The 25,569-nt window shown below is 38.5% G+C and overlaps 1 protein-coding gene across 7 annotated transcripts in view; it reads left to right on the forward strand.

Moving 5' to 3' along the window:
• The first annotated feature begins 6,096 nt into the window (after positions 1 to 6,096).
• Positions 6,097 to 25,569, forward strand: part of PRRC2C (proline rich coiled-coil 2C) — a 97,552-nt gene continuing 78,079 nt past the window's right edge. For 4 of the 7 annotated variants that reach the window (XM_027868577.1, XM_027868579.1, XM_027868581.1 and 1 more), the window contains exon 1: positions 6,097 to 6,354. The gene's annotated coding sequence lies outside the window, so the exon portion shown is untranslated. Of the gene's footprint in view, positions 6,355 to 6,560; positions 6,580 to 25,569 lie in introns of those variants that run through there. The other 3 variants (XM_027868582.1, XM_027868583.1, XM_027868578.1) reach the window with 2 other exon arrangements.

Consider the following 25,569-nt stretch of genomic DNA (forward strand, 5'->3'; position numbering starts at 1 on the left):
TTCTGTTATCCCTTTAGAACATGTGAAAAAAGTTTCTCTGATTGAATTGTAAGGAAAGTTTTGCATTGGCTGACACAAGATTGGCTATGTTGCTCAAAGCTTTCAAAAAGCTAAGTTTATCGGCTTTGGAGACAACAGGGAAAGTTCAAGCAGAAAGCAACCTTTAAAAAAAGTTTTTATTAATGTTTTTTTTTTTTACATCACCATAATTCCGCCTAGTATACTTCCCTTGCCCCCTCCCAGAGAGCCACCTCATGTAACAAATGGTATTTTTGTACACTGTAAAGACAAAAAGAAAAAAGGAGGAAAAAATCAGCATAACTGATCAATACATCAAAAAAGTCTGAAAATACACACAATTTATTGTACATATTTGTACAAAATATGTTCAAAACTTGTGGACCTCCCATGTCTGCAAAGGGGTGGGATAAGGGAGTACCTTCTCTTATCCTTTTTTTTCAAGTCATGTTTGTTCTTCATAATTCTCCAGCAATCACTTTTGGTTTTTCGTGGTATTCTTTCCACTTATATTATTGTAATCAGGTATATTGTTTTGTTGGTGTTGTTTACTTCTCTCTGCAACAGTTCACATTGATCTTTCCATGCTTTTCTGTATTTATCACATTCGCCATTTCTTCTTTTTTTTTTTTTTTTTTGGCTAGGCAATGGGATTAAGTGACTTGCCCAGGGTCACACAGCTAGTAAGTGTTTTGTGTCTGTGGTCAGATTTGAACTCAGGTCCTCCTGAATCCAGGGCTGGTGCTCTATTCACTGCACCACCTAGCTGCCCCACATTCATCATTACTTAAAGCACAGTAACATTCCATACACAATTTATGTTTAGCCACAATTTGTTTTGCCATTCCCCAGTTAATGGACATCTACTTTGTTTCCAATTCTTTGCTATCACAAAAAAAATTGCCATATTTTGGTGTATAGGGGGACTTTCTTCTTATCAATAGCCCAGAAAGCAGCTTTTTGAAGTACGGCCCCTTGGCCTCTACAAGAATACAAAGGGGGAAGAAGGACATCTGTCTTACTGTGCTTGGTGCTGGTCCCAATGCCTCACTTCCTGGCCTTCTCCAAACCATGCCTTGCACCTTCTGCCCACCCCTCCCGCCTTCCTTTCTAACTCTACCTCTCATATATATGTATTATTTTCTTCTATTCCTAAGTAAACTACTTTAAGGCAGGGACTGACTTGTTAGCTTGAATTTGTATTCCCAGAGCTTAGTATAGTTCCTGGCACAGGGTAAACACTTAGTAAATGCTTTTTTCATTTAACCATTCATTCATTCCTCTTCCTTCCCCCGCCCTGCTTCATCCATGGTATTGTGTAGCACAGATACTTAGCAGACAGACAGGGCAGCAAGCAGTTTTAAGGAGTGAGACCCCTGGCAACAAAGAAGAGAATCAACTGTGGATGGGAGAATTCTCTCTAGCACTTGGCAACTGAACTTCAGAGAGGAGCAGATCCAGGGAACCTAGCTGAACAACCAGCCTACAAAAGACGCTGTAGCCAGGGGAGGACAGCTTGAGTACAACTCTAGAAGACAAAGCCTGCAGTTAGAGGTAAAAATTGTTTGACCACACATTTCCTACACGCTGCATCTCCACCAATGTACTCTGTGCTCATTCTTCCCCCAGATTCCATATGTATTTGTGAGAGAATAACCTCCACGTTATGGGAGAAATATTGTATAGGTACTGCTCTTGCCATGCTATCTTAGTAAATGCTTAGTAAATTCTTAGTAAATGCTTAGTAAATATTTAGTAAAAAAGTAAGTTAATTGTGTCTTCTGGATGTTGTTTAGTTGTTTCAGTCATGTCCAACTCTTCATGACCCGATTTGGGGCAGAGATACTTCAGTGGTTTGCCATTTCCTTCTCCAGTTCATTTTACAGATGAGAAAACTGAGGTAAACGGGGTTAAGTGACTTGCCCAGAGTCATACAGCTAGTAAGTGTCTGAGGCCAGATTTGAACTCAGGAAGATGAGTCATCCTGACTTCAGGCCCAGCACTCTATCCAATTGTACCTATTGGCTGTCTATTACAGGTAAGCTCATTAGTGAGAGTGCCTAAGTTTGGGGAGTGCAAACTTAGGGACTCTCAAGTCTGGAGATGTAGCAGCCCTCTAGCAGATCCAACCCGCAAGAATGTGTGCATTCTAATGACTTAGAGTGCAGACTTGGGTGTGAATTCTGCCTCAGACACTGCTCAGACATATACACATACACTGTACAACCTTGAGTATGTCTTAAGCTCCTAATAATTTAATCTCTTTGAGTTTCAGTGTTCTCATCTATAAAAATGAGGTAGAAATAACCTCTATCTCCTGGGGCTGTAGTGAAAATCAAACTAAATAAGATATGAAGTGCTTTGTAAACTTTAAAGCATTACATCAGTATCAATTATTATAGTAAGATTAATCTTCCTTACCATTAGCATTTTTGGTTTGGTTTTGTTTGTTTTTACTTTTTGCTGAGGCCATCAAGTGTCTGAGGCTGAATTTGAACTCTGGTCCTCCTGACTCCAAGGCCAAAGCTCTATTCACTGTGCCACCTAGGTGTCCCCTTCCTTACCATTAAATAATGCAATTGAACAAATTTCTATGGTATGTCCCAAAGTAGTGCAGCCAGGTAGGAAAAACTGTGCTGAGCCTCCTCCTTAAATGGAGGTTTTGGAGTTGATGACTCCACTTTCTAATCAGAGGAGAGTAGAGGGTAGTAAGAAGCAAGGATGATTGGATTTTATAAAATAATGAGGTTTTCTTGATGATGAGCTTACTGGGTCAGAGTAGGGGAGTCAGAAAAGTCCCAAAGTAATTCAGCCAGGTGACAAATGAGGAGAATAGAATGTAATTTCAGAATTTGCTTTTCAGGACTCTCTTTCCCCTTTTTTTCTCTCTCTCTATACATACACATGTATATACACAAGTGTATATACATTATAATATTATAATATAATTTTAATTATAATAATATATTATATATTATAAACACACATACAACTAATTAATTTTTTAAAAAGGAATAAAAATTTTTAAAAATAAAGAAATCCCTGTTTCTTTCCAGGATATATAAAGTCCAGTTTCTCATAATATATACCACTTTAAAAAGCTAAATTATAAAACACCATTGTCAAACTTTTCTTTCATAGGAAGAAGTATACAGAAACTGGTTTTTGGCTGAAAATAAACTCTTGAAATGCTTGATTGGGAGCAACCTTACTATCTGGAACTAGTTATGACTAAGCATAGTTTGACCTTATCCATTGTTGCTGTTTTTAATTCTGAACTTAACATATAGCTAATAAGAGACACATTTTCATACACAAGGTAGAAGAGAAAATGGGATTGTGGATGAAGCTGCAATCTACATTATGAACTGTTTGCTTTTCCATCTAAGTAGATAAGAAATTCAACATTTTCTATCCTGTTTGTCCATGTTTCCTATTGACATTCTATGCACCTTAAAAATGCTTCAATGACCCACTTTTTTTTACTTTTTAAAAATTTTGGTAGACTATTGATTATTGATATTAGATATGCCCCAAAATGGATTTATCTTCCTGGAAGGTGAGTGCAATGTTTCATCTTCAATCTTTCAGACTTGTTTTGTCATTGTGTTGATCACAGTTCTAAAGTCTTTCAAATTTTTTTTCTCTATAATGTTGTTTCTCTAAAAATGTTTTGTTATAAATGGTTCTTGTAGCTGTTCATTTCATTCTGCATTAGTTTACAAAGGTCTTCCCAGTTTCCTCTGAAACTGTGCCTTTTTAAAAATCAATGGGATGTACAAGAATAGCACAAAGATGATAATACCCTTTGGAAAGGACTTATGGGGAGAAGTGATGGCTAGGTCTCTGACGATTTTGTCTTTGAAAGATGGAGTAGACTCAGACTGTTTTAAGGAGGGATCTCAACTCTGTGGCCAAGTCCTGTTCAGGTATCCTTTCTATCTGGATGACTCAGTTTCTTAATAGATGACACACAAACACTTGACACTTACTAGCTGTGTGACCCTGGGCAAGTCACTTAACTCCAATTGCCTAAAAAAAGAAAAAAAAGGAAAAAAAAAGTTGATGACACAGATGAGCTTATGGGTCCTTAGAAGCAAAGATTAAAGAATCACAGTGACTGTCAAAGCACTTCTTCTGTGGGAAGTGTCCATATTAAACTCCAAAACTAACTCTCTCCAGTGTAGCTTTTCAAGGCAGTTGGACAATTTACTTTTTGTCCTACAGTTTTCATTTATGGTTTCTTGAAATATAGGTCTGAAAAAACAGGCTTTAAAAAAGTCCATTGTGTTTCAAATAGAGCTACTTGAGGTGCCTTTAAACCCAAACCACTGGCTCACATTGAATGGTCAGTAACATGGAAGCCTCTCTGGTTCATTATTTAGGTTTTGATGGCTTAGAATGAGTGTAAGTAACAATTGTTTTCTATTTTGGCCAGAAACTCTAAGGGTCTTTCCCTCTCAAACTGATAGTTTTGTGATGGTAAATTGGGTCATCTTTTGTCTCAATTCTTAACCTAGCTCTTACTCAAGGAATGGTCTTGCTCAGTCAAACTGAGACCTGGGAAAGACCTAGTTTAGAAAGAACAAGGTCACCCACTGCATCTTGGGCCATCCCTAGTCATCTACACCAGTGCTTCTTAAACTGTGGGTTTCATCAGTATGATAAGCAGCAGTTTAAGAAGCACTGGAGGGGTCTCAGAATGGAAGAAGTTTAAGAAGCCTTGATCTAGACTTTTGTCTTACCACTGGACTTCAATGACTGGCAGAGTGAAGCTGATGACACAGCTCTACCTCACCTAAAACCAAGTCACTTACAAGTCAAGACATTACCCTCACGATGTCACTGGTCCTCTTCATACAAGGAAGGACAAACAACATTGTCTATTGTGGGGGGGGGGGGTTATATGTGGTATGATGATTTCTGGAGGTCTTCAAGCAGAGGCCAGAATCGGGTGGGGAACCTGTGTCCTCGAGGTCACATGTGCTTTTCTAGGTCCTTGGCCTCAGTCTTTTCACCGAGTTCAAGTTTTACAGAACAAATCCTTTTATTAAGGGGATGTTACATATATCACTCACAGGGGCTGTCATATAGGTAACTCCTATTCAGGTATGCCTTAGATGAGATGATATCTGAGGTCCCTTCCAGCTCTTATTTTCTGAGATCATTTGCCATAGATTTGTAATACTAGGCTCCCCTGACACCTACCAGATCTAACTCCTCTGTCAGTAAATTTAGTGTGTGTTCAGGGGATGCAAATTACATGAAGTAAAAATGTAATTTAAAAAAAAAAAGGTCAATCAGAGGACCTTCGTACATTCTTAAGCCAAATATAAGTGATTTTTAAATTATCTGCTGTTTGGAATTGTTTGCATCTTTGTAACTCTTAAATTATTACTGTAAAATCACGAATTACGCAAGCGGGACACACTAAAAACGGAAAAATGGACTGCTAGGTGAAGGGGCATAGGTTAGTAAGATGCATATCTGGGGTGCACACGTACTCATGGACAACACTTTTGAAGGGCCTGCGTACATACAACTGGGACAACTCACACCTCCGATGCTTCAAAGCTGCCAATGGCCTGAAATCACGCTTTGTGTGTTTTAATGCATCCGAAAACCGTGATGCCTGATGCAAACTGTTCTTTGGGTAGGTAACACGACGTCTTGGAGTGCACGCACGCCTTCCCCGGCCCTGAGCACACACGTTCTTCAAGCGGGACGGTGCCCAAAGACCTTTAGTCTCCGCAGGGTGCCCGCCCCCGAACCAGAGCGAGCCTTGGGTCCTGGGCCGCGCCCCTCTGGGCACCCCCGCAAGGGCGCCGGGCGCCGAGGGGCAGGAGCACGCCGCCCGCCGCGGTGCCGGGAAACGCTCGCCTGCGCTCGCAGATACCTCCCAGGAGACGGCACATCTCGGCCCGCTCTCCACCCGCCGCGTCCCCACGTGACCCTCCCGTTCTCAGGGTTCCGCCGGAGGGAGGCGTGGGACTAGAGGGAGAGGGAGAAAGAGAGACTCGCCTTACGTGCGTCAGCGCGATGACGTAGCACGTCCGGGCTGGCTGTCCGCCATCTTGCCCGTCTCTAGCTCTCTCGCTCTCCTTTACTGGAAGCGGCGGCCGTGCTGGGTCGGTTTGTCTGAGGGCGGCCTCTGGTTTCCTGGCTCAGTGGCCCGCCACCCACCTCCCCCCTTTCCCCCTCAGCCCTTCCCCAGACCCTTCTCCCTCCCGGACCGGAGCCGGGCGGAGACTCCTTTGCGGACGCGGGCGCGACACTTAGACACACACACGCACACACACGCACACACCCGCGTTCTCCACCCACCCACACCGGCCGGTAAGGAGCTTGCGCCGCGACGGGGGAGGGGGCCCTGCCGGACAGGAGGGGAGGGAAGGGGCAGGAGCTCGCCCTGGGCCGGGGCGGGGGGCTCCGGGGATGGGGGGGCGGTGCGGCGTGGGGTCCGTGTCTCCCCTCGCCTCGCCCTCCTCCTAGGCCGTGGTCGAGGCCTCCGCGGACCGGCAGAGCGGGAAGCGGGCGCCACCCCCCCATGTGGCCCGCAGGGTGAGTGAGGCCCGGGCCCGGGCCCGTCTCGGCTGGGTGGGGGGCTGCTCGTCCCCGGAGGTGGGCGGGCGTCTCCTTTCGTGGGGGAGCGTCCCTTCGAGAGTGTGTGGGAGGGACGGGGTTAAGGATCCAAGCCGGCCGAAAAAAGAGAAAGAGAAAGAAAAGCCTCTTCTCGCGGAGCCGGGACCGATCCTACTTCCGCCGGGGACATGCCGCCCAAGTGGGAGGAGGGCGTTGGTGTCTTTCCTCCCCCGAGGCCCTGCAGCGCCTTGGGGGGAGGTGGGAGCCGGGAGCCGGGGGCGCCGCCGGGAGGCACCCCGGGGGTGAGGAGAGGAGGGCCCACACGAGCATCCCTGGCCTCGGCCCCGGAGCCAGGGCGCTGGGCCGAGCTGGAGCCTCCTTACAAAGGGACAGCGTGCCGGACTTCGAGCTGGGGCCGGCAGACAATGGGATGTGTGCCGCGATGTTCAGCCGGGATGGGTTTTTGATTTCCCGAAATCCCCGCTTTGCTGATTTCCCGAAACCGGCCGGATTTCCGCGTGGGTTCTTCCTCAGTTGAGGCTGTGCAGTGCACGGGCTGCGAGCGGGGGTCCAGATTCCAGATGGGGTAGTGCCGAAAGGGAGTAGGAGGAGGAAAAAAAGAGGAGGGTTTCTCTTTCTATGGCACCGGAAAGATCCCAGGTTTTGTTTGTTTGTTTGTTTGTTTTTAAAGCTGTGACAGTGGATGACTTTCTCCAAAAAGAAACAATAGGGTGAGCTCCAACTCCTGTATAAAAGTGGATTTTCTTTTCTAGCCTATGATAATTAAGGTGGTGTTTTAGGGGTGTGTGACTGCAGTTATCTCTTCTTGCTCCGTATGGATCTCAGAAAAGAAGGTTTAGAAATCTTGCTTAGAAAAATTGAAGTAATTTTTTTTTTGTGATGACACAGGATTGAGGTTGGTGATCAACTTTAAGATTTGATGAGCTAATGAATCAAAAAATTTATGGTTATTGTATAATCTATAGTAAATATGAACTGTAGTTTGATATTTAGTGAGAAGTTTTATTTAATTTGCCTTCAGAATTAGTTGTTCTGTGAAGATGACTTGGAAAACAGATTTGTGTTTTAGAAGGAGGAAGACCTTAAATATGAGTGTATTTCCACTTGATTGATTCAAAGTAACATACTTTTTAAAATAAATTCCAGATCTGACAACATTCCTTTCTGAGCTTTTTCTCTGAAGCAGTTAACTATCTCTAAATTCCAAGTTTAGTTCTAGGCGAAATAAGTATTTAACAAGTCTTTAAAAAAAACGATTTCTTCAACTTTATCTTGCCTTAATCCTTTCTTTCTGCCTCATTAACACTTAATAGCCTATTCATTTCACTGATCAAGACCCCTTCCTTTTCAGAATCTCCCCTTTTTGCTTGTTTACTATAACAATACCCCACCTTTCAGTTTTTTCCCCTCTACTTGAAAATATTGCCCCTTTATCTCTGAAGTAGCTTTTGTAGTTACATTCTGTTAACCCTTTTCCATTCCTCCTTCACTAGTTTATAGTTTTCTAGTGTAAAAATTTATTTCTAAAGACTTATTCAAAAGTCAGATTATTTCTTAACAGTTGAGCATTGAGTTGCAAGTGCATCAGTTGGGTGACTGCAAATGATGACTTTAATATATTTGTGGAAGACAGGGTATGTAGCATAGTTGCTAAAGAATAGTGTTCTTAGGCATGACTTTAAAATTCTCTAAGACTAACTGCCTTATGACTAATCTACTTCCAATATATGGATACTTGTCACATTATGAAAAGAGTAACATAATGAAAGTTCATCTGAGTGTACATTAACTATGTTACTTAGGAATCTGACACTTAATATGTTGGTTTTCTGAGTCATAATACTTTCCATTTCTGACTAGTGTTGTTGGTACTGACAGTTGAGTCAGGTTAGCTTTAGAAAAGCATGGAGAGAGAAAAACTTTTTATTTACTAGCATAAAAAGATATTTTTTACAGAAATGTTAAACCCAGATTGATGTTAAGCTGTATTACATCTTTTATCCTCTCTTCTCTTGCATACCCACCATACTAGATGAGGTCTAGACTGTTGCAGTGGCCTCTTAATTTGTCTGTATGCCTCAAGTCTCTCTCTTCTCCAATGTTAGTTGATAGAACTATTTTTTATTATGGACTGTTACCTTCGTGTACCTGCCAATGTGATTCTCCTAAAGCCCTTTTTCAAGAAACTTCAGTGGCTATTACTCTTAAGATCAAATACAAACTTCTTCCAATTTTAAAGTCTTTCACAACCTGACTCCAACCTACCCTTTCCAGCCTTTTATGTTATTTCCCTTCACTTGCTGATATCCAGCCAAACTGGCCTTTGTGCTGTTCTCACACATAACATCCCTTGCCTTTGCACAGGCTTTCCCACTTGCCTGGAATACTCTGCTAGCTCACCTTTCAGTGTTTCTAGTTTCCTTAAACAGCTAAGTGCAAACCTGACCTCCTACATGAGACCTCTCTATTTCTGTGCCTTCCCCAACTACCCAAATTCATTCATTTTGTATATGTAATGTATATGTGTGCCCTTCGTAGAATATACCCTCATGAGGGCAGGGAGTTTTATCTTTTTTTTTTTGTCCTCTTAGGCCCTATGGGAATGAACCTCTTCAGTTACTTCTCAGTTTCTTGCAATGTATTTTCTTCAGACCTGGCCACTTGAACTGAAACTGCTTTCTCCAAGTTAACAGTGATCTCTTAATTGCCAAATTCAGTATCCATATCTCAATCCTCATATTTTTGACCTTTACAGGATTTGACACTGTTAACTACTTACTATCCCCTCTGACTGCTTTTACCTGTACCTGCTATCTTCCTTACTGTTCTTCTCAGTCTCTTCTGCTGGATCATCATATATATTCTCTTCTCTGTGGGTGTAGCCTAAGGCTCTGTCCTAGCCATCCCTTTTCTCTATCTCAGTGACTTTACCAGCTTTTTGAGTTCATTTATTATCTCCAAAAAGGTAACTCCCAAATCTTTACATCTATCTTCAAAATGTCTCCTATTTGTCCCTTTTCTCTCCTGGCACTGCCACCACTCTGGTACAGGCCCTCATCACCTCATGCCTGGACTATTGCAGTAGCTTTTTGGTTGGTCTCCCAGCTTGAAATCTCAAGATGATACAGCCCACCCATCCTCCACTCAGCTGCCAAAATGATCTCTAAAGTGTAAGTTTAACCATGTGACACTCCCTCTCCCCCCTACACTCCCCAACTCAAACTCCAGTGGCTCCCTAATTTCTCTAGGATCAAATATAAAATCTTCTGTTTGGCTTTTAAAACCCCTCATAACCTGACCCTACAATCCAGTGATGCTGGCCTTCCTGTTGAGCCTTGCACAAGACACTGCATCTTTTAACTCCTACAATTTCACCAACTTTTTTGCATTTCTGCAGTGTTTTCCCTCCTTGTCTCCACCTCCCATCTTCCATGATTTCCTTCAGGTCTCAGCTAAATTTCCACCTTCTGCAGGAAGCCTTTACCAGTCCTTCCCTCTAAGATTATCTCCAAATTACCCTGCATATAACTTGTATGTACATAGTTGTTTACATGTCATCCTCATTAGAATGTGAGTTTAATCAGGGACAGTGGTTTTTTCCTTTCTTTCTATTGCCACCATTTATCCTGAAAGCTTAATAAATGCATATTGGCTTAACTAGCCCTAGTCACTCCTGTTGTTGCATTAATAACTGCCTGTTAGACAAATATCAAGTGGATGTCTGGCAGACATCTAGTTGTTTTCAGTTGTTTTTCAGTCATTTCTGACTCTTGACCCCATTTGGGGTCTTCTTGGCAAAGATACTGGAGTGGTTTGCCATTTCCTCCTCCAGCTCATTTTACAGATAAGGAAACTGAGGCAAACAGGGTCACACAGCTAGTAAGTGTCTGAGGCTGGATTTGAACTCAGGAAGATGGGTGTTTCTGACTGTAGGCCCAGCACACTATCCACTGCACCACCTCAGCTGCCCTTATCTAGTAGGAATTTCTGAAATAGAACTCATTACCTCTCTCCAAAAACTTAACCCCTCTTCCTAATTTCCCTATTTCTGTCAGGTGTATCACCATCCTTTCAGTATTCCAGATTCACAACTAGATCGTTCTTGACTCTCTCTCCCTTGTCTCACATTCCACTCAGTTACTAAAGTTACCCCCCGAAACATAAAACAAATACAGGCTTTTTAAACTATCAATCATAATGGATTAGCTTCATGTTAGAAAACAATGAGATAGGATGATGAAATAGCTCACTTTAATAGAGATTTTCCTCTCCAGTGACCCTGTCATAGTAAGTTCAAGTATTATTCCCATTTTACAATTGAGAAAACTGAGGCTCACGTATAAATTTCTTGCTAAGTAGCAATGCAAAGGAACTGAGGCAGATAGATATTGTAGTTTATAGAGTGCTGGACTTGGAGTCAGGAAAACCTGAGTTTGAATCAGACGAGCTATATTGTCTTATCGTCTTAATTTTTTTCACCCAGTTTCCTTAGCTGTAAAATGGGCATAATGACACCTGCCTGACCTCAGGATTGTTGTGAGGATAAAATGCAAAGTGCTTTTCAAGTGTTATATAAATGAAAATATTAAGAATGATAATTAGCCCAGGTGACCAAATTCTGAGTTTAGTATGCCTCATTATACCATGCTAAGCAGATTTTTGCTCATTTGTGCTGTTGTCACTTATCTAAAGACTTTTAAAGGTGTTCCTGGTTTTCTTATTTGAATGTAGAAAGAATTGTAAAAATGAAAGTCAGCAAAATAAAAATGTCTTCTCGGTGTGTGTGTGTGTGTGTGTGTGTGTGTGTGTGTGTGTGTGTGTGTGTGTGTGTATGTATATATATATATATTTTGGGAGGGGGTGAGGTAGTTGGGGTTAAGTGACTTGCCCAGAGTCACACAGCTAGTGAGTATTATGTGTCTGAGGCTGGATTTGAACTTAGGTCCCGACTGCAGGGCCAGTGCTCTATCCACTGGCCCACCTAGCTGCACCCATATTTTAAAAGTCAGAATGGCTTATAACTTGAAATATTTTACAAATGAATAATAGTTTTGATAAACCATTTAGATGGTTTTTGGTGAGTAAACATGAATTACAAAAGCTTATATTTTCAGAAGAGTAATTTTTAATGCAAAGTAACTTAAAGTTCTTTTGCTTAGGGCCTCTTTCTGTTTCAAGAATTTAATTTGTGTGTGTCAGTTTCAAAGAACAGCCTGAACCTTTCTAACTTTAAAAGATTTTAAAAACTTTAGCAGATTTTTTTTTTATACTTTGTCAAAAGTAAATGACTATACTTGTGTTTTAGGTCCAATATTTGTTTTTAGTTTAGGCATTCAACATATGGCAACAGCGTTTTTAATTTTAATAACAGGATACAATTAAAGAGCATCCATTATAGATTCTCCTGTCTTTAGAAATTCTGATGGATTGTAACATAAATTTTTCATAAAATTATCGTCTTATGGTTGGAGAGTTATGTTAGAGACCATTTTTAGCCCCACTTCTACTGAAAAGAATCTTATACAACACTTCAAAATAGTTGATGATCCTACTTTTTCGTGAATAGTGAGCTCTGTACTTTAGGAGGCAGCCCATTTTATTGTAGTTATATAATTTCCTCAATTGAACTGAAAATTTTATCTATAACTTGGTCTTAGTTTTTTCCCAGTGTCACTGTGGGTATTAAATTTAATTATTCTGTCACTTACATGACAGTATTTCAAGTTTTTGAAGACAGGTATCATGGCCTTCCTAAAGTCTTCAGGCTTAGATAAGAATCTCCAGTTTGTTTTCAGTCATTTCCATTTTGACACGGTTCCCAATATTTTTATTAACCGGATTCTTATTGGACTTACCAGGTTGCAAGTCAGTGTCTCTCTTAAATTGTGATGTCAAAATGAAATTCCATATATATATTCCGATTAGTACAGAGTACACATATCTTCCCTTGATGTGGCCTTTTCTATTCAATTTGCAGCCTGAAAGTGCCCTTTATTTTCATTTGTTTATTTATTTTTAGCATGAGCACTGCACTTTTGGTTCCTCAAACTTATGGTTAACTTAAATTAAAAAAAAAAATTTCCATTAAACTAAATTGTTTTTAGGCCATAGTTGGATAATTTTGTTTTGTAGCCTCATTACCTTGACCCTGTTAAAACTTTATCTCCATGGGCTTGACTTGGTGTTAGTCTTGTTCATCTTTATTGAATCTTGGTTCTGTCATCCAATGGATAACTTTTCCCAGTTTTTGTTATTTGTAGATTTGATATCTGCCTTTTATGTATTTGTCTGCAGTAGTGATTTTTTTAAATGCTGTACAGGATGGGGCCAAATAAAGAACCCCTGAAGCACACCAGTGGAGACCTTTCTAGGTAGCAATCATGCATTAGTCGACATTCTGAGTACAGGTGTTCAATAAGCAATTAAATTTGTCTAACTGTACTCTAACCCAGTCCACAGTTCTCAGTCTTCTTAACTTTATTAATCTTTTACAGTTTAACAATTGTGTTTAAAACAGAAAGCTCATAGTTTTTGAAGATGAGTAATGAGGACCTGGGGTATGTGGGGAGTATCTCATTTCTTCAATTTGACCAGTACTAGGACTTGGGAGGCAGGGTTAAAGAACTTAACGTCAAAAACCTTAGTGGCCTTGAGGATAGAAGAAGGCTTCTGTGCTCTCTGGCTAAATTTTGTCACTTGTACTAAGCACTAAACATAAAAATATGACAATCAATCCCTACCCTCAAGGAAGTTAAGTTTCATATGGATAGACAACTTGTATCTGTATAAGTATATTCAAAATAAAAACAATATTTTGGAAGAGATACTAGCAGCTTGGATTAGAAATGGCCTCATGTTGCAGATATTGGCAGGTCAATTGAATTATAAAAATATAAAATTTATGTGTATGTATTTTATATATATATAACTAGGGAGGCAAAGAGGTGGGAGGAGGAGTGGGGTGCATTGCATACATGTGGCAACAGGCTTGTGCAAAAGAGACAGGAGATGGAATATGGTGTATGAGGAACAGAATGGAGGTCAGTTTGACTGGAAAGAAGTATTCTTGAAAGGAGAATGACATATAAGCCTAGAAAAGTAGGTTGGAGCCAGATTTGAAAGGCTTTAAAGGCCAAATGGTTTTTTTGTATTTGATCCCAGAGGTCATGGCTTGGTTAGACCTGTGCTTTAGATGTATCAGTATGGTGAGAACATACTAGATTTTTTATTTCATTTATTTATTTTTAGGCAGTTGGGGTTAAGTGACTTGGCCAGAGTCACACAAGCTGGTAGGTGTCAAGTGTTTGGTCTGAGTCTGGATTTGAACTCAGGTCCTCCTGACTTCAGGGCCGGTGCTCTTTCTACTGCGCCTCTAGCTGCACCATGAGAACACATTAGAAAGGGAAGAGACTTAAGGCTGGGAGGTATTGCAAGTACTCTAACCGTCCCACATTTTAAGTTCAGGCTCTCCATGCTTCCACTGATTGGTAATCCTTCTCAGAAACAGATACCTAGATGTTTCTGTCTCTCTCTCTTTTTTTTTTTTTTTTTAAAGGCAATTGGGGTTAAGTGACTTGCCCAGGGCCACAGAGCTAGTAAGTGTCAAGTGTTTGGTCTGAGGCCGGATTTGAACTCAGGTCCTCCTGACTTCAGGGCTGGTGCTCTATCCACTATGCCACCTAGCTACCCCTAGATGCTTCTCATAAATCCTAAATTAACCTGCAGGCTTGTTACCTGAATCCATTAACAAGCTATGTTCACTACTTTTTCTGTATTAATATGGATTTTAAAAATGTTCAGGAGGTAGAAGCCTAACCTTGTCCTTTTCACTGTTGGGTTAAGGAGCAGCTTGATTTTTATTGCCTTTATAACTTATAAGGGATTATTCTGCTGTAGTATATTCAGATAGTATACTAAATATACTGTATAAAATGTAGTATATTCAGATAGTATACTAGGACTGCATTACTAAAGCAGTCCTATAAAGATCAGTGTGTGCGTTGGAAAAGATGCTGGAAAGTAGTGCTGTCATTTAAGGTTGTGTGTGTATATACTTATTTGTATTCTTTTAAAAAGACAAGTAAATAGCCATATGATTTTAGAGTTGGAAAAGACCTAAGAGGGTAGGTCAGTCCAGTAGTAATTATTATAATCAATAGTATTTGTTTCCTCATTGGAAATTTGGGCATATCCTTGGAGTAATATAGGAATTTCTTTGTATCTGCAGTGGTTAATATTGCCAGGCATGTAGTAAGTACTTAATACATGTTTGGGAGGAACGTGCTTTGACAGATGCAAAAGCATGTACTTATTGTTGTGACAGGCACTGTATTAAGGACTGAGGATACAAAGAAAGGCCAAAAAAAAATAGTCCACAATCTAATAGGAGAAACAGCTATGTGCAAGCAAAATATATACGGGACAAATGAGAGGTAATCAAGAGGGAAGGCACTAGAATTAAGGGAGACCAGGAAAGGCTTTTTGTACAAGGTGAGAATTTAGCTGAGATTTGAAGACAGCCAGGGAAGAAAGGAGGGGAGATATGCAGAACATTCAAGGTATCGAGGAGGTAATAGCCAGTGAGTCTAGGCATGGAGGGAACAGATGAGTGTCTCCTGCAAAGTGTGTCACTGGATTACAGTTTGTGAGGATGAGCAAGGTAAAGAAAGACTGAAAAGACAGGAGCAAGGTCACAAAGGGCTTTAAAAGCCAAACAGAAGACATATAAGAGAAATGTTGCAGTCGTAGACATAATAGATTTTGGAGTGGCCTGTTTGGAGATAATTGGTGGAAAGCCAGTGACTGGGAGAATGGTGGTGCCCATGACAGATTTAATAGGGAACTGGGAGGAAGGATTGGACTAAAAGATAATATGTTGAATTTAAGATGAGTATGAGACATTCCATTTGAGATGTCCAACAAGGCATTTGGAGAGATATAAGACTGAAAGTCTGGAGAGAAGTTAGAGTGGATAAATTAGAGAATCATCTGCATAGAACTGATAGTTGAATCTATGAGCATTGATGATTACCAAGCATAGTATAGAGGAAGAGAACCTAGTATAGAGGAAGAGAACCTAGTATAGAGGAAGAGAACCTAGTACAGGGCCTTGGCTGATGCTCATGTTTACTACAGCCAGGACAAAGACTCAGCAAGAGAAGAGCAGCGCCATGAAAACCTAGAGAGTAAAGAATAATCAGCGTAAGAAGGACTGCTTGATGATCAAAGGCTATAGAAAAGTCAAGAAGGACAAGGATTGAGAAAGGGGTGTTAAATTGGGGGAGAGCAGATTCAATTGAGTAGATTGGAGGCTTGACTGCAGAGAATTAAGAGGAATGAGAGGAAAGGATGTGGAGGGACTAATTTTCAGTCAGGGTCTGAATTTCCTCATTATTAAAATTAGAGAGGTAGAAAAGAGGGATTTCTAAGGTTCTCTCCATTTCTAAATCCATGATATTATGAATCATTCAGAGTTCGTGGGGAAGACAAATAACTGTCTTCCTGCATTGGCCAATTTGATGCCTTTAGCTGTAAAATTTTCAGTGTTAAAATACGAAGTGACCTCAAAGGCTGTCTAATCCAACCCACACCTGAATTGTTCCCTGCATATGACCTTTGGCAAGTCACTCTCTGATCTTATCAGTCACATAGTTATTGTTGAGAATGAAATGAAAGTATTTCTTAAAAAATTTTGTATGCTGTAAAATTTTGCACAAACGCTATCTTTTAGATAGCAGAGTCATCTTAAAGCCTAACTCAAGGCCTTACTTTTACATGATACATTCACACAATCCTAAGTGAATATTTGCAAATACTTGATTGGTAAAGAAAAAAAAAATCTTTTTCTTGTGAGAGTAATTGGCCCCTAATTATTGAGTAATGCTCAGACTGTGACCCTCTACATATGACTTTTTTTTATCCAGTGACTTTGAACACTTATGAGCAGTTCATGCAACTTTTAGTTCTTTCAAGATAAGTTTTTGTTTAAAAAGTTATGCTAGATTCTGCAAGACTCAGTAGTTTTATGCCTCTTTTAATTAATGGTTGTTGGAAATGTGGGTACTGAATGAATGCTTTTTCTCAGGATCTTTTAAACTTTTTTTTTATATTGAGTTTTTGAAAAAGTTATTAAATCACCTACCCTACAAGATACCTTGCTAGATGCTTTGTCAAAGTTGCAAGGTAGGACAAAACACAGATCAAGTAGTTTCATATCATTAGTAGATAAGGCCATCTATATATACACAAAAATAGTGGGAGGAAAAAAGTCTTGTTGAGTCACAGGTTCAAAATCATGTGGAGTAGCATCAAAAGAGGTACTGAATTGTTTCTGTATTCATAGAATTATAGTAACTTAAATATGGGAGGTTATTCTACTGTGTGTATTAGTATCACATTGATCAAATGGAGCCTGGACAGTAAACAACTGATTAAGTATGACAAAATAATAAAATGAGAATAACTAGTGAATGTGAAGATATTTAATCAGAAGAGAAGATCGGTGATGTGTAACAGATTTCAGTTCAAAGTTTAAGAATATTCTAACAATTAAAACTCATCAAAATTGGCTGGTTTTTGGGGGGGGTGTTTTTGAGAAATGAGTGCCCTAAATGAATTAATAAATGCATTTATTATATTAAGTGTTTATCCGCCCGGCACTGTGCCTAAGTTGACATGCAAGTACAAAACTACCAGACCATTCATATAGTTCCTGTAGTCACAGGGATGGTTAACATCAGAGGTGCTTAATAAATGTTTATTGACTGATTGGAATTACAGGAAACTGTCACTGGAAGTGTTCAAAGACAAAATGAGTAATTATTTGTCCAGAAGTGTTTTAGAAGGGATTTCCTGCATTGAGTGGTTGTTAAACTAGATGGCTTTCTAGGTTTCTTATGACTTAGAATTAAATCTGTATCTGACTTTGATAGTTCTGCCTATCTGTAAATCTACCTGTTTTATCCAGACCATATCTCTACATTTTTGTTCCTAAGGATGCCATGTGTCTTGCTCAAATTGGTATCCATTGTGGTAGGGGGGAAACTTGGTGGAAGAAATAAGGTTTATATTAAATAAACATTTCAGTATTTTTACATTTTGAGTTTGAGAGCAGTAAAGGTTAGTAAGTGCTTCCCATGAAGCACTTACTGTCTTTTTTTATAGTATCAAGTTGTGGGAAAAAGTAATTCACCTCAGAAAACTTTGAGTTGAAGTCTTTGCCGTGCTTCTTACTAGCTACTGTGTGATCTTGGACAAGTCAGTTGACCCTTTCTGAAATTCAGTTTTATTTTCTGAATGGGGATAATACTTGAATTCATAGGGTTGATATGTGGATCAAATGAGACAGTTCATATAAATTACCATATAAAGTGCCATGTAAATATAAGCAATTAGAATCCTAGATTTAGAACCAGAAGACATCTTAGAGTCCAGTGAGCCTCCCAATTTTACAGATGAATCTGAAGTCCAAGAGTATTTTTATGATAGAAAAAGGACTCTGGTCATTGGAAAGATTTTTAATGTGTTATATAATCATAGTTAGCCAATTTAGTTTGTCATATTGGTTCTTAAGAAATTCAGGTGGTGGGTAATGCTTTCCTTAGGAATTTTAATAATGAGTTTCATTTATTTTTGTGGAATATCTATTAAAATCTTAAGCCATCTCATGGAATAAGTCAAATCATGAATCAACAGTGGCAAATATGTTCCCCCAGCCATCTGTGATATTAGAATAGTCCAAACAGAATAAATAATGTGCTCTCAAACTAAGATAGCAATTGTAATTCTACTTCAGTGTCAATGACTGCATGTTCTTCACTAGATTGCCCTTTGTTATGTCACCATTCCCTAAAGTGAAGTATTCCCACCTTAACAGTTTCTCTTCCACTTCTTGTGTTCTATAAGGATGTTTACATGCCTGTTTATCAGAGAATGTGATTTAGTAGATAAGGGACTCCCATAAGAATTAGAAAATTGGGTTAAAACTGTAAATCTCCATTTCACACCATTTTGTCCTTGTTTTAAAAGTTTCTGTTAAATTTTCCATGTTACTTTCATAACTCTTCATCTAAGCTTCTTGTTCTGTGCAGTTTTTAAAATTAGCATTCCTTTCAAAACATTTATTTATTTATTTATTGGCAGCACCTTTGCTAACCCTGCCTCTTAAAATCTATACTCTCTTTAACTGAGAGGGAGGGAAAAAAGATCATTCCCCTCCCTCCATTTTTTTTTAACTTTGCCAGTCTGATGATAGGTGTGAAATAAAACTTAGTTGTTTTCATTTGCATTTCCCTAATTATTAGTGATGTATAGCTTTTTTTTCCCATGGCTATTAATAGCTTGGATTTCTTCCTCAAAAACTTCCTATTAATATCTTTGACCATTTATCAGTTGGGGGATGGATCTTATTCTTATAAATTTGACTCAGTTGCCTAGATACCTTAGAAATGAGACCTTTATCAGAAACTTGCAGTAGTGATTTCCCCTCCTCCCCAATGTCCTAGGTCTTTATGTCTTGTTTGGTTATGAGTTCTTCCCCTATCCATAGATCTGACAGGGAATTTCTTCCACATTACTCTGATTTGCTTATGATGTCACCACTTATGTTAAAATCATGTACTCCTTTAGAACTTATTTGGTATATGGTATGAGATGTTGATCTATACCTACTTTCTACTAGATTACTTTCAAGTTTTCTCAACAGTTTTTGTCAGATAGTGAGTTCTTGTCCCAATAGCTGGGATGTTTCTGTTCATCAAATACTAAGTTACTGCAACTCATTCTGCTTATACTGTGTACCTAATCTGTTCCATTGATCAATTTCTCTTATTTCTTCCCTTGTACCAAATTGTTTTTGATGATTACAGATTTGTAATATAGTTTGAGATCTAGTACTGCTAGATCCCCTTTCTTCCCACATTTTTTTCATTAATCCCTTTCAAGTTTTTAATACAGAAGACTTTCTTGCTTTTTCATGTCAGTGCTACTATCATGTAATGAATAGTAGGATCTGTCAGCTTTCTTGAAAGTTTTGTATATCTATCCATCTGGCTGTAGGAGAGTTGAGGTTTACAGTGGTAACTTTTTTGGATCCTTTAGTTAACTCAAAAGACAGTCATAAATGATTAGGGCTCAGGATTGATATGGAAGAATGTATAGTGGGATGGGTGCTGACAGTAATCTTAGCTTTGTGGAAGTTACAGAGAAAGACCTGCCTTCATGTAACCTTCAAAGCCGGCATTGGAGATCACATAAAACTTTTTTCACTCAATGTCCACAGTTACACTTGTACAACTTAAATGGTAACTAGGCAGTACAGTGGATAAAACACTGGCTTTGGAGTCAGGAAGCCCTGAGTTTGAATGCATCCTCACACACCGTATGATATTGGGCAAGTCACTTAATCCTTTCTGTGTCAGTTTTTTTCATCTATAGTATGGGAATAATAATAGCATCTACTTCCCAGAGTTGTTATGAGGATCAAATGAGATAATATTTGTAAATAATTTTTCAGTACTTAAATGCTAGATATGATTATATGCTATCAACCTTTGCCTTGGCACATAATTGTATAAGAAATGGTTCTTTTTGGTCTGTTTAAGAAATTATTACCATCATATCAATGAAAGAAAATAAAAACACTAAAGCAAAGATTAGGTTCATTATCACCATTTGGCAACTTATTGTCAATAGTCTTATGAAAATGTGCATAACTTCACACTGTTCTTTGATGTTTTGAGCTAATTCTACTCCTTATTTTTATGAGGTCCTGGATATTCAGAGGTCTTAAAAATGAGTTTGTGAGACAGCTAGATGGCACGGTGGATAGAGCACTGGCCCTGGAGTCAGAAGGACCTGAGTTCAGATGCGGCCTCAGACACAAAACACTCACTAGTGTGTGACTCTAGGCAAGTCACTTAACCCCAGTTGCCTCACCAAAGAGGAAAAAAAAAGTTAGGTCCAATAGCTTAAGTTTCTTCTCGTGGAGAACAGTGGAGGAATCAGATCACAGAATTGATGACTATATCCAGACACACAGAAGCTTAGAGTTGAAGAATTCTAGTATGGTGGCCAGTGAAACATTAATGTGACATGTTATGGGGTCAAAGTTTTGCCTAAGTAGGGGAAATGGAATAGGAAAACAAATCATAGAATCATAAATTTCAGAGAAAGGAACACCAGAGGCTGTTCTGTCCCATCCCCCCAAAAGAATTCCCAGTAAAATTTTGATAAATGTAAATACATCCCTCCTGCTTGTAAACTTCCAACAAGGGAATTTAATCTATTTTGTTTTGACTGCTTTAATTGTTAGGTAGTTTTTCTTTATATCAAGCCTAAATTTACCTCCTTAAATTTTCAACCTTTGCATCTAGCTTGACTTCATGGAAGTAAAAATTGGTCTTCTGAAGTGCAAGGCCAAAGAGAAATGACTTTTATACAACTTTAGTTATCTCCTAATATTCAGTACTCAAACTGGTGCTACTTTGAAAATCATTGGCATTTGAAATTCTTTCATTTATTCATTTATTTTTAGTGTAGAGATGGTTGTATCCAAGGACACTTTGTATTAGAGTCCACACACCATTTTTTGTAATAATGGGAAATTAAGCCTTATTTGTCTCAATATTTTGATGGAATTAGTAGCAGAGATATTTCTATATCTTTAATTGTGGATATGCATTCAGTAAATGTTACTTCACCAGGGCTTTTGTTTCAAAATCTAGGATCAAGCGTCTTCAGTTCTTAGATAATTAATTCAGTGTTCTTTAAGTCCACAGCTCTCTTTCATCTGTTCTTTGTAAAGTGCTAAATACATGTGAGTAGTTGTTTAACAGTATATATGATACATTAATTTTAAGGTTTCCAAGTTGAGAAATTTTGTAGAATTTGACATTTTTTTCTAGGTCATAATTGTCATAATTTCCACAGTAATTAACAAACTTGATGTTGAGTCTATTTGTGTACCAGTTGGTTCAGAAAGTATATTTTTTAATCTATTTGGAATAACAGTCTTTAATGGTTCATCATCCTCAGTGGTTATGATTATGAATTTAATTATCAAACTGACCCTTGTAAAGTCAACTATAAACTTTTGTAAGATTTATGCTGTTTTTCAGGTCTTTGCTGATTTTAGCTTTTGTTTTTGTAAACTGAAATTTGGTGTCCTTGCTTCTCAGTGGGCAAAGCATTTATTAAAGAACTTAAATGTCATTTCTTGGTGAAACAGCCCTTCTGAAAAATTTGATTAAGTTAGCTAGATTCATAAAACAAATATTCAATAATTTCTTTTCCTCAAAGAGGAGACGAATAGAGACAGAGTAAGGTAGTGGAAAAAGCACTGGACTTAGAATCAGCAGACCTGAGCTTGAGTCCCTGTCCTCTAGCTGCTTATTAGCCATGTAGTTAGTTCTCAAGGGCTTAATTTCTTCATGGTATAAAATCTGGATAGTATTTGTATCAACTATGTCATCAGACTATTGTGAGAGGAACTTAAATCCTTCAAAGTGATATGTAAATCAGAGCTACTATAATTATTTCTATTACCTATTTATCTCAATCTCCAAATAAAGTTGCCGTAGGAAATAATAGAAACTATCCCAAAAGGGGGTGGAAAGGAATATTATAAAGGCAATTTTAAAACTCCATTTGGAATAACTTAACTCCCTTTCCTTGCCAGGATTTTTTTGAGGTAACATCTAGGCTTGTGATTTTAGCAGTTGCAGGGAACTCCATGAATGATGTTAAGAGTTATATTCAAAGGGTGTGTGCTAACATTAGCTGTTTCCTACTTTTCCAGTTATCTCTTTTTAGATATTTCTACTTTTTGTCTGAAGCAGTTGCTAGTTTCAGTTGATCTGTGTCCCTTCTCTTAATACTGCTGCATCAATCATCTTCCAATTCCAACCAATTTTCTTTTTGCTATAATCCCATTGGCACCAAGTTTCATGAAATTCTATTTGCCCTGTTTTGCAGGTTGATATATTGGAAAACAGAGAAGCCTCGATTGTCTCAGTGCCCAGTTTGGGAGGCTTTTTGCTCCTTGAAAGAAATTCATGTGTTACCAGTGACTTGTGTGGGGAAACTAATTCATGCTATTCCTCATCTAAGAAACCTACAATTTTCTAGTTATATCTCTTTAATAAATTTAAATTTGACACTTTATTAGAGTATAAGACAGTATAAGCTTATTTTTTCTTGCCTGTGGAAACATTTAAATATTTGGGGGGGAGGCTCGAGGCCCTTGGGAAATATATGGACTTAAGAATCCATGCTATTTTTTCCAACTCTTTGCTATCTCCAGAAGGAAAGAATTTGCTTTATTTTTGTTAGAGTATTAGAGAAGAGAAAATAAATATACTTGTTTGACAGAGGGAGCATGGTATAAAGTGCATTAGATTTGAAGTCAGATTAGCTAGGAGTGGTTGTCTTTTTTTTTTAAATCCTAGCTTTTCTTGTTTATTACATATGTGACCTTGGTCAAGTTACTTAACCTTTTGGATCAGTTTTGTATAAAATGAGGGAGTTTGACTATGAATGATCTCTTAAGACTTTTCTTAGAGATCTGAGAGAGCTAGGGGCAGCACAGTGAATAGAGAGTGCCAGGTCTAGAAGACTCCTCTTCCTGAGTTCAAATCTAGCCTCTGACACTACCTCTGTGACCTTGGGCAAGTCACTTAACTGTTTGCCTCAGTTTCCTCATCTGTAAAATGATCTAGAGAAGGAAATGGCAAACCACTGTAGTATCTTTGCCAAGAAAACCCCAAACAGGGTCATGAAGAGTTGTCTGCTACTGAACAAAAAGATCTTTCCAGCTCAGAATCTAGGATCTTGTTTTTTGACTTTTGTTTTATGATAGTAAGCGATTATATTGTAATTGTTTCAACTAAGTTATATTTTAGAAGACCAGTCAGCAAAGATTAAGCACCTCCGAATACGAGGCACTTGAAGTTAGAAGTGAGACTGTGTTATAATAATAATAGTAGAGTTATTTTTAGTACCCTGTATACCCTATAAAGGTAGGGAGGTGGTTTTTTGTTTTGTTTTTTAATCCTCGTTTTGAGAGGAAATCGCCTCAGAAAAGTTGTTACTTCAAACACTTCCAGGACTGTTATGTACTACTTACGACATTTCATATATATATATTCCAAAGTAGTTTTAGTTCTTCATATAATAAAGTCTCTTTTCCATTCTCATTATCATTGCTTTAATTTATATCTTCATTACTTCTTATCTGGCTGGACTATTCTAATAGCCTTTTAATATTGGTTAGTCTGCTTTTTTTCCCCCCATTCCTTCATCTAATCCATCTATAAGCACAAATGCCAGATTAATCTTGTAAGGTAGAGCTCCAATCCCTGTGACTAGCCAGTGCGTGCTGTAATTACTTTATGATATATATGCTTATATACCCCTCTTTCTTGATATTTCAGGTTTCACTTTGTCTTTTCAGTTTTCATCTACTGTCCTATTCTTTATCTGAACTAATGGTTTTGAAATTTTGGTCCCAGAACCTTTCACTCTTTAAAAAATTGTTTTCTTTAAATATTTTCCAATTACATGTAAAAACAATTTAACAGTCATTTTTTAAAATTTTGACTTCCAAATTCTCTCCTTCCCTCTCGCCCCTCCAATGTAAATTGACAAAAATAAAAGGTTTTTTTTTTGGTTTTTTTTTTTTGTTAAGTGTGCTTCAGTTAGCATTCAGAGTTCATCAGTTCTTTCTGGAGGTAGATGACATTTTCCTCCGAATTTTTTAACATTGTTATTTAAAGTTTTGAGTTCCAAATTCTATCCCTTCCTTCTTCCTCAGAAGGTAAGCAATCAGATATAGATTGTACATGTGTAGTTATGTAAACGTTTCCATATTAGTCATTTTGTTCAGGAAGACTTGAATAAGAGAAAAAAATGAAAAAAACATGAAAAATAGCGTGCTTCAGTCTGTATTCACTTAATATCAGTTCTTTCTCTGTAGAGAACTGCTAGTCTAAGCTAACTAAAGTACTTAATGTTTCCTCTTCGTTCTTTCTTGACTACACATCTTTTTATCATGTTTCCCATTTAGTTCAACAGGCTTTGATATTGGATGATATTTGATTAATGCTTCGTAGAGTGCCTGGAATGTAGCAAGTACTTAATAAGTACTTGCTAAGGAGATTCAGAGACAAAAATGAATCAGTCCCTGCTCTCAAGAAGCAAACAACATTTGCATAGAAAACTAAATACAAAATAATTTCATCTGAAAGAAAGGAAGAGAAGCAGATAACTGTTATCAAGCAAATAGGAAATAGCATTTAAATTAGGATTTGAACCACTCCTGAGGCCACCCTACCTTATTCACCTTTAGTAAATTAGAAAACTCTTTAATAGCAGTGACTGGTTTTTTCCTTTTTGTATCTCTTGTAACATCTAATAAAGTGCTTTGCATATTAATAGGCACTTAAATGATTTTTTTGGGGGGGGGCTGGAATTTTCAGTTAATCAGAATTATCAGGTGCCTGGGAAGAGCACTTCATTGTTGAATTTCCTATAACTGCTGTGCTAAAAAGGATGAACTGAAATTTCAAACATTGTATTGTGTGAACTCTTATGCCTCTTTTGTTCTTGAGCATTCATTGAGTCCTTTACTTTTGGGGGGGGGCAATTGGGGTTAAGTGACTTGCCCAGGGTCACACAGCTAATAAGTGTCAAGTGTTTGGTCTGAGGCCAGATTTGAACTCCTGACTTCAGGGCCAGTGCTCTATCCACTTCGCCATCTAGCTGCCCCACCTTTACCTTTTCAAGTGATGAACATTGGTTTTACCTGGGCTGTCTTGTTTATGGTAGTCTGGCAATATGTTTTCCTCTAGGGATAGTTGGTGGTGGTGGTGCTCGCAGAGCCCCTGTGCTTTACATCTATGTGGGGAACAACTGGTATGGATATTCAGCCATGTTACAGATTCACCACTTTGT

This window comes from Vombatus ursinus, unplaced genomic scaffold, assembly GCF_900497805.2.
Source record: "Vombatus ursinus unplaced genomic scaffold, bare-nosed wombat genome assembly UNPS02014789.1, whole genome shotgun sequence".
In the NCBI taxonomy this organism is placed as follows: domain Eukaryota; kingdom Metazoa; phylum Chordata; class Mammalia; order Diprotodontia; family Vombatidae; genus Vombatus; species Vombatus ursinus.